Below are 10,488 nucleotides of genomic sequence, written 5' to 3' on the forward strand. Positions count from 1 at the left end.
AAATGCCCTCTACATTACAAGGCTTAGAAGCAGAGTTTAGAGTAATAGGTTCATGACCTTAAGGTAGAAAGCCTCAGGGTATCTTAGACCAGGTGTTGGGATCATCATGGGATAGGGAAATGGAAGGAAAGGAGCCCATCTCAGACTCCTCCTTCAAAAGGCTTGTTTAAGAATATTCTTAAAGAGAAATCTTACTATTAGCACCATTAATAGGCCTCTTAGAATGGTGGCATGAGAAGAAATGTTGAAATTTATTACTATTTGAAATATATAACATTTGAGAAGGAGAAGTTTGCAGAAATACCATTCAGTAGTTACTCACAACTCCAGCAAGCCCTGGGCTCAACATGTCCTCCTGAATACACAACTCAAGTGGCAAGCATATATACACAACATCTGTAAGTACAGGAAGAGGTTCTATAATCTGACAAATCCACAGTAAGTCCTACCTCACCATCTTCTACTAATAACCCTAGGGAGCATTGGGTATACATTCTGGCCCTCAGTTTCCAACTTCCTGGCATAAAACATTTTACATCCTTAGTATATAAGAGAAGAAATTACTACATCACAAGACTTGCCTTCGGACCTACTTTAGTTATTGAGTTCTTTCTTTAAATCCTTCAGCCCAGATAAATTCCCCTACTTAAGAAAACTCTATGATTTAAAGTTTACTACTTTTCATTCAACTCTTACCAGTTGTTCCATAATTTTATCATTATATATTATTAATGCTTACTTAATTGAACACTGGGTCCCAATTCCAGAGTGACACATTATGCTGCTGTTTCAGTCCCAATGTCTATCACAATCCGAAGGATGTATTAATGGTTCAGCAAATACATGCCCTGTCTTTGATATTTTGCAAAGATACCAAAATAGTAATAATAATAATACCACTTGGTTTGACCAAACTTGCATCTAGGGGGAAGGGACTAATTATTCAGCATTGTTCCCCTAATTATTTTAAAAGTAACTTTTCAGATGATATAATTCTCATAGAAATACTCAACTTTACACAAGCAAACTTAAAACTTCATGACTATGATGAGGGTGTATGAAGACCCAGCCTAATTATACCTAAGAAGGGACTAGAGAGGTGTCTCTCGAATGACGAGTGCTTGCACTATTCCAAGGGACTGAACAAACACATGGAGGCCATAACTGGCTGTACATGCAGTTGAGAGGTTAGTCCCTTTTAGGATCTCTGTGAGCATCATGTGGTGTGCAGTCTTACATGCAGGCAAGGCACCCATATACATACAAATAATTTTCAATAAAAAATAACATAATATCTCCATTCTGCTTGAATTTGTAGATGTTTCAAGATTCTGTGGGAAGGACTCACTTTGGGATACTTGTCATCAAATGCCATTATTGAACTAAGGAACTCCAACGAAATTGCATAATATGCTTAGATAGATTTCAGGTGTTATCATTCTCTACATTTCTTTGCCCTAAAGTCTCCTGTTATCCTTTGGACTGCTCAGTATGTCGTCCTACCACTAGGGCAACGCCATCAATGGAATATTTCTTTAGAATCTGTGAAAAGTAAGATACCGCTTGGGCAATATCTTTCAGAAAGATAGCATACAATGGTGCTAATATGAGAGATTTTATTTTTCTTCATTCTCTGTCTTCTCGTTTTAATATCTTTTATTTGCTCAATATAAACATTTGCATATTTTTTCAGCTACTATGACCTTTTTCAAGGATTCTGGTACTTTTCTCTGTCCTTATGAGAGAACAACTTTGAAAAAAATATATACAATTTTTACAATTTATCATCCATCTATCTTTTACCAGGCAAATTTTCACTTTGTTTTGCCAAATTGACATTTCCCAGGCTGAAAAGCACATAGTCTGAAAGTCCCTGGAAAGGCAATTAACAGGACAAATCCTGAGCCATCACACTGCCCAACAAAGTTGACTTCTTGACAATTAGAAAGAAAGAATGAAGTTTGAGCTGATCAGCCATCATCAAAGTCCAGATGGGCTTACAGCATCAGATATCACAAGAGCTGTAAGCAAGCGAGGGACCTGCTGTGACTCTTCTGCATAGCTGCAGTCTGCTTTTCCTTTCAGTGACAACACCAGGAGAAAAGTGGACATGATTCTTAATACATTAACTGTATTTGCAAAGCAAAATAATAAAGATTTTTTTTTTTTTGACAAATGAATTGTCCTAAGTCCCCAGTACATCAGAGGAACAAAAAAAAATGTCTCTTTTAAGGTTTTTGAATGAAAATCTTTTTTTAAAATTTGTTTTATTTTCTAAGCTAGTGAAGAAACAATCAAGTAGTTATTGTATCAGATGTGAATATGGATCACTGTAAGTTGTTTCTTGATGGAAGGTTCATAAAAGTGCACCTTCAGTTTGCAAAATCTGGGTATGTTCCAATTTTGAAGTGGTTTTTTTTTCTTCCAAGAATTTTCTACCACCTCTGCTCTGTTCCTAACATGCAATCTCCTTGCTAAGGTGTCCTTTTAACTTTGACTCAACCATACAGATATAGGCTTCCTTCTGCTTCAACACATTTATAACCTGATAAGTATAATTCACTGGTATCAGGATCATCTTCCTCCAAAGAAATGATATCATTGTCATCCACCATGAATAATCCCCCATAGGAAGACATGCTTGCGGCCAATTCTGAGCAAGAAGCAAGAAGATTCATAATTTGTTAAGAATCCGAAGACCTCAAACCAATCACAGCAGACAGATATTTACTTTATGAGTCACAGATGCTAAAGATCCTATGCAGAAATACAAGGTAGACCTTACTATATTCTTAGGGAAGAAAAAAAGTGCCAGAGGAACTCATCAGCACATGAGTGGTAAATTCCCAGTCAACAAGCCCTAAAGGGCTTGCTTTTTTTAGCCACACCCTTTTCACATGTAAGCCAGCTTTCCTGTCTCACATCAAGGTTGCTTAGACCTTACAAATCATGAGGAGCAGAACATTCATCCATTTCCCAGTTAGACATACTGCAGGGTATGGGGACCTAATTTTATACGGATGTTCGACTATAGTTTCTAATGGAAACTGAGCACTTTAGTGTTGCCTGTGACATTAGCAAGCCATTTACCTCCTGAGTAAAAAGCAGGTTGTTGATTTAGTCCTGTCCTCTACCTGCATCTCAAACCCAGTTGCCAAAGGAAGCATTTCTGTCCAGTGCACTTTCACCTCATTTGGGGCCAGATGGCACACTCTATGGGACTCAGGCAGAACAAGCCTTCAATAAATGTTTGATTGCCATTAGTGACTCATGTTCATGAAAGCAGCCACAATAAGGTCCAAGAAAGAAATGCATCATAGTCAGAACCTGTCTGCAACAGGAAGCTGCAACTAACTCCCTTATCTTCAGAAAAATTCTAATCCTATAATTTTCTTGATAGGTAATCCTTGATGGGGGAGGGGAGTTAATGAGCTATCTACGTAGTATATTAAATTATATTTTTCTCTATTATTGCACTTTGTATGGATTTATAGCAAGTGAGGGCTTGAAGAACTCATGAAATGGTCACAACCTTAACAATAGATACACAGTAATCTGAAAAGAACACATTGTTATCTTCCCTACAGGGTTGAAATTAGCTAATGGTAAAAATCAGATGCCTGATTAAACACCATAGATATTAAGATGTTTTTATAGATATAGAATGTATAAAACCAAGAATTCTGTATTTTATATATATGGGCAGAGAGAATGGGGAACTTGAGACAAATTATTCCTGGCAAAGGTAAGGTTCCATGGTGGTAAGAAAGTCTCCTAGGACAGGCAACAAGAATAAATGAAAAGGGAACAGGGCTTCTGAATATAGGAAGATTTCTAAGCAACAGGAAAAAAATTAGATTCAACTGAAGAGTAGAAAAATAGTTTTTTTTTTTTTTTTTAAAGTTGATTTGGTACAGGTAGAATGTTCTCCAAAGGAAGTTCTATACTAGATTGGCCAGGGAGAACGAGAGATTGCGATTCATTATTCCTAGGAGGCGAAGTGGAGATACTGAAGCGGAGACTCACACACTACCTAAAGTTACCTTTTAAATAGCCATCAAGCTAAGCAGCTGTTGTTGGGTATAACGTTGTCACTACAGCTGTTCCAGATGGGGAAAACGCCACGTTCTAAAAAGGACCTTCGGCTCTGCTTACACAACTGGCTGAGGGGTTGACTTCAGTCTTGTCAAACTCAAATTCTCACCAACTCAAATGTAAGTGCTCATATTATTCAAATCATGACTCCATCAGGGTAGCCCTCTCCCCCCTCTCTCCCCTCTCCCCCCTCTCCCCTCTCTCCCCCCTCTCCCCCCTCCTGCATGCTTCGGGTTGACCCTAGTGCATTACACATACTAAGTGTTGACTCTCGGCTACATCCAGCCTTCTTTTATAAAGAAAATGGTGAGCCACACACCAAGAAGCAGAAGTATTTTCATTATTGACATATTTAGCACTCCAGTCTTTGAGAGCAAGCACACACTGCTTGTTGGTCTTTTGGCTAAGACTGGGTGTAAAGCAACTGTACCTCCAAAACTATAACATTTGCTGGTGGAAAAAGCTAAGCAGTTTAATCCTCCAGTTAGTAGACTTTTACAAGTAGAGACCATGCTTTTTTTGTAAGTTAAACAATCTGCTGTCCCGTATTCCTTCATATCACTAGGATTTATCTGTACGTTAACAATGCTTAGCAGCTGATAGCCAAAAAGACTGGCCAAATTGGAGTGACTTCAAGATTTGTTTCCACACTGGGGTGTTTCATGCACTTGGCAGAAGCCGGCTGCAACTGCGGCTTCATTTATTACACTGTGCTATAAACATTATGTCCTGAGCTAACAAGACACTCCACATGACAGTCCCATAGGTTACCAAGCACTGTAAACATCTGTTAACACGGGCGCCAGAGATAGCCTAGTCAAGGCCTCTTGTGTCCCTTTGAAAGTGGTTTATGAGGCACAGCCTACTGTTTAAAAAGTGAAGAATCCAAAACGCAGCCGCAAACCCTGACGGAAACAAATATTTGCCAGGCAGAGTTACGCTCGTGTTGGGACGTTATGCAGTAATGTCCTCACGTTGCGCTCGCTGCATTTCCAGATCCATTTCACACCTTTCTCATTAACCACTGGCTTTCCAGGGTATTCAGGAGAGCAAAGCTGGGATCTCACTGGGATCTATTTACTCCCCAAAGAAAAGAAGGGACATTTGAGTGTTGATTGACCAATTTTTTTCCTCTAGACTAATGTGAAGGGAAAAGTTTATAAGGACAGAAGAAGGCAATGAAGACTGGATAGGGCTTTGTAGTCTACAAATGATACTTGCCCAGAATTTCTTGGCAAGCGTGTACCCTTCCATCCAGAGGCCTATCTAAAGGGGAAACGAGTGACTGGAGACCTCTTGTCATCTAATCCCACATCACAGCAGAGCTTTGCTTTTCTCAAAAGGGAAGATAATTTCCCAGCTATGGCGTATACATTCAAATTTGCATACATGCATAAGTACATACATACATATATGTGTGCCTAGCATATAGAGTATATATGTATAACATAGACAATATTACATATATACTATACATATATACACATATAATATATACATATATAATATACATGTATATAATCTTTGTTTTCTGTTATTTTACTTCATTTCTATGTAACATTTTAATCTGTGAAAATATTTCAGTAGCAGCCACCCCAAAAATAAGGGGACAGACACCTCCTGAGATCTATGCAGAAAGCAGCCGAGAGTACTAGTTGCTACCACACAACCAGTTTCTGTAAGAGGTAAGCAGTGTCTCAGCCACATCCGGGGAGTTGAGGCGTAAACACTCCTGTCTGAGACCTCTTATCCCTCTGGACACGAACAGCAGCACCCTGAGAGACACACAGAGACACAGCGAATCTGCTCTGGTCTCTCAGACTCTGTAACCACACAAGCTCATATCTCCTACATGCTCAAACGATACCCTCCCACCCAGCTTTCCTAAGAACTCCAGAAACCACCATTTCCAGCCCCCAGCCCTTCCAAGGCAGGTAAGTTAGGTATTTTTAACTCCAGGAAATCCGTTCCTATTCAGGAACAGCTGTGTCTTCCCAGCTCTCTACATCCCCACTACCTTTCCCTGTCCCGCCAAGATCTCCTGGAGATACCAACAGCAGGCAGCATTTCTGGTTTCTTTCTCTCGACACTCTGTTTCAGGAGAGCAACACACCTCCCAGTGTGCTCCCACACACGCGTGCAGAGACACGCACGGCACATATACACTGCACACTCCTTCAGCACACACACCAGAGCTTACACCACGGGAATCCTGCAGCCTGGTCTCAGCGAACCGTACTCCCGGGGGCTATATATAAAGTCCTTGCCCAGAAATAGATTTCCCCACGCACCCACAAGTGGACAGTCCTATCCTGCACCCACTACTTGCAGCCAGCTCTCTCTCTTTCTCTCCAGACTTGCTCCTGCCCGACTCACCCGCTGAGCGCTCAAGACTTTGCAGTTCTATCAGAACTTTGAGCCTGGTTGATTTCATAATCACGAGTGTGTCCAGAGCTGGGACAGTTTGGCTTGCCACAATTTCCACCCACCCCAGTTCATGGAGACTGGTGGCCGTGACTCCAGCTCCTCTGCTGCTGTCTCGCAGCTACAGCCTGCACAGAGGTGCAAGGACAGCGCGCTGCAGGGGTCCGCACGCTCACTGCCCACCCTCCGATTCCCTGAGACCATTACACCCCGGGACTCCTTCGGACAGCAGCAGCAGCCTTTCCAGTCCTTGCTCCAGGCTGGCAGGCTGAGGATGACAAACACACTCTCGAAACTTTTAAGTCTAAGAAAACTGTCTTAGGAAGAAAGCTCTCCTTGAAACTCACAGCCTGGTTGGAGAGGGCTCCAGGTTGGGAAGGTTCTCCTGCTGCCCCCCAACTTTCAGCTTCACACCGCACTAAGAGCAATTTACACACACACACACACACACACACACACACACACACACACACACTTCCAGGACACGGATCAGGTTACACCAACCCATCAGCAGAAAACAACTTTTGAGAAGGGAATACAACCCACCCTAAACTCATCCAAAAAAATAAATAAAATGATAATGATAATAATAATAATAATAATAATAATAATAATAATAATAATAATAATAATAATAATCGGGGCACATACATAAAAATGACCCCCATTATTATAAGCAGTTGGCATGCCAGAGTCTACTCCCAGATCTCCTGGCACAAACTGAGGGAAATACGAGCAGGACTCCCGGAGTCCCCCTCCAGTACCTTGGAGCTTCGCCTCGGGAGACAGAGCGCGGGTTCGCGTCCGCTTGGGGGCTGCTGGAACGGAGGCCTCAGGCCCGCGTGGCCCCAGCCCGGGGTCCCCGCGGCTGCCGGGGCTCAGCAGCAGCCGTCGCCGCCACCGCCGCTGTAGCAGCCACCTCTGCCAGTGCCGCCGCCGCTCCCCAGACCGCCTCTTCCCATGGCTGCGCCCTGCTTGGCAGCTCGTGGGCTGTCAGGCTTGGGGAGGAGGAAGGGGGCGGGGTGAAACGGGAAGGGAGGAGGGGAGGGGAGAGGAAGGGAGGGGAGGGGTGGGAAAAGGCGACAGGCGGTCAGCTCAGCGAGGGACCCGCCGCCGCCGCGGGGACCCAGGAGAAGGGCAGCAGGAGTTGAGGGCGGCCGGCTCCGGGGCCACTGCGGGGAGGCTGAGCGCCGCCCCCCGCTACTCAGTCACTCAGTCCGAGGGGCTGGGATGAAGCTTTCTGGCAAGGAGTTGCGAGTTGGTGCGTGTCACTCTCAACTGGGCGGCAGGGCTCCACCTAGAGGAAAATATTGGTAGTTGCGGGAGACTTTCCTCCTCTCCACCCACCAGGTTCCCCCAAAGAAGGGCAGTCTCTAGAAGTCCTCAAGAGCAGGCTGTACGTTCAAAAAGAGCAGTGCACCTCCTCCCGGTACCGGAGTACGGGAAGACGTCACCTTGGGAAGTGTGATGAGTCTCCTAGACTTTACCGGTCTAGTTGGTTCCAATTTTCAGACTCCTGCTCACTGGGATTCAGTATAAAGGACATTCCCAATCCGAGAGGTTAAAAAAAATGGAGACAAAGCAGGTAATTTACTAAGAACGCATTTGTGTTTGAAGAGAGTTCTGTTAGTACAGAACACAGGTCTGCAGGAAGGGCAGGAATAGGACCCAGCCTGAGGTTTGTCTTTGTGACCTAGGGAAAGACATAGTTTGTCTATCAGACACAGGTTCTTGCTACCTCATTCCAATTAGTTGAAAACAGCAGCAACAACAACAAAAACCCCAAGACCAGAGTTGTCAAAGCACTTCCCAAAGTCAGAGTGCTGTGTAAGTATCACCCTGAAGCACCTGACGGCCAATTACCACTGGCTTCTCCAGGCAAAGAGTACAAAGGTAAAAAAGACCAGCCTGGGGCGGTCCAGCTGTCCCATCTGGAGGAACAACTGGTCATGTGGTCTTTTTACTGTTTGCTTTGTACTGACAGCTAGTTGTAATCTCCCTTATCTGTAACCTTCCTAACAGCTTCTGCTTTAAAAAAGGACCCCTGCCCCCTCTTCCCACTTGCTTTCAGACCCAGAGTCACAGTTAAATGTTTAAGCACTTGAAAAGAATAAAATACCAATTCTACACTAGGGTGATGGATGGGGTGAAAAAAAAAAAAAAGTAGAAACGGAGGACCAAAATCTCTGGGACTTCTGTTTTCAAAGTAACCGTACATTTGGAAACTTTCTTAGTATCCTTTCTCAGGAGAGCAGCTGTGTTCCAGCTGTGTCTTATGGGCCTAGAATACAGAAAGGGGGGGAGAGATTCTGGAGATGATACACATCATGACCATGACTGTACCAGTACCAGTTAGGCATAGAGGGTGGGATGGAAGCAGCCCTGTTTCACAGGTGGTCTTTCTCTAAGACACTGTACTCTCAGTCCCTTGATTTCCAGGCTAGATGGGTACTTACTGACTCTGGAGCTTTTAAAGGGAGAGCTGCCCAGATAGAGAAACCCGAGAAAGGAAACCATGAGGTCAGGCAAAACTCCTGCTGGGTGGTCTGTGCTTGCCAAGCTGGCTAAAAGGGCAGTACTGACAGGCGTGGGGACCAAGCTGACTCCATTTCTGTCCTAGGTGACCTTCCACCGGTGCACCTTGGGTTCTGACAGTAACATCCTATCTCCTTATGTCCCCTCTGTGTTCGATCCTCTTCAACTTCCCCCTCTCTCAGAGACCAAAGAATCTTGATCCAGGTTCCTAGTTTAGTTCCTTGATCTAGAACCTAGTCTAAGAAGGGTCATAGAGGCTCGTGGAAAATTTTCTACATTCTGATCATGTTCCAAGCTGATTTCAGGGCCATGCTTAAACAAAAGCTTGTCCTTGTGCTGCTCTGGCTTCAACTACAGCCTCCATTCTGTTAGACATGAAAGCAGATTTCTCTGGACAGAAATGTCATCGTGGATAGGCAGCATATGAAAAGACACACTTGCTTGTGTGGGATATTAAGGAAACGGGTTGTGATGTAACTTGACAGGGTCTAGCATGCCCTGGGAGACAAATCTCTGGGCATTTTGTGAGTGGCTTCCTAGTTTGAGTTGACTGAGGTGGAAAGCACCGTTGTAAGGGCTAAGAGCTCTGGCTCAAGAAAAAGGAGAAGAGCTAAACAATGGTGTTCTTCTCTCTCTGCTTCCTGCCTGTAGACACACTCGGTTCAGCTGCTCTGCTCTTCTGCAGCCTGTCTCCCCCCGCCCCAGGATAAATGGATCCTCTTCAACTCCAAGTCAAAATAAACCAGAGATGAAGAGATGCTTCAGTGACTAAGGTACTTGCTGTGCAAGCCCTGGGACCCGAGTTCCTAGCACCAGGAAACAAAAGCAAGGAGAGCTTGGTGGCTTGCTGGTGCACAGTCAGCACTGCTCCAGGGAGGAAGACAGGCAGCAACCTGGAGCTCACTGGCCAGTCATGGTAATTAGAGACTTCTGGGTCCCTTTGGGAGACACTGTCTCAAAATAACTGAGAAGACAGAGAGAGGACAGGTGAGCAAAGACATCTGAGGTCGACCTCTGGCCTCCACAAACATGAGCATGAATGTGCACATGTATCTCCAGCCCCTGTGAACATGCACACATGCCTATACACATATAAGAAATTAAATAAAATATAAAAGAAATAAATATAAGCCCAGTTTCTGTAAACAGCTTCTTGTCCTAACTAATACAAGGCACAACTTGTAATTTATATGGAGCACACCCTTTATTAATTCCAGAAATAGGTATTTCTTGGTCTCATGGATGACTATATGTAAGTCCATAAGTAGTACATGCTTTATATATTTTCCATTTAGGAAGGGAAATGTATTGGCACTGAGGTGACAACCTTGTGGTGAGTAAACTTTATCATCAAGCAATGGAAGTGAAATTGCATTTGACTCATGTGCTCTGTTCTTCCTGAGACACCCCACTTTGCCCACCCACAGTAATCCT

At 43.8% G+C, this 10,488-nt stretch overlaps 1 protein-coding gene across 3 annotated transcripts in view; it reads right to left on the bottom strand.

Annotated features, from left to right (window-relative positions):
• Positions 1–7,685, bottom strand: part of GHR (growth hormone receptor) — a 226,002-nt gene extending 218,317 nt beyond the window's left edge. The window contains exon 1 of one of the 3 annotated variants that reach the window (XM_080933685.1): positions 7,284–7,685. The gene's annotated coding sequence lies outside the window, so the exon portion shown is untranslated. Of the gene's footprint in view, positions 1–6,471; positions 6,496–7,283 lie in introns of those variants that run through there. The other 2 variants (XM_080933686.1, XM_080933687.1) reach the window with 2 other exon arrangements.
• Positions 7,686–10,488: the final 2,803 nt, after the last annotated feature.

This window comes from Micromys minutus (assembly GCF_963924665.1).
Source record: "Micromys minutus genome assembly, chromosome: 20".
NCBI lineage: Eukaryota > Metazoa > Chordata > Mammalia > Rodentia > Muridae > Micromys > Micromys minutus.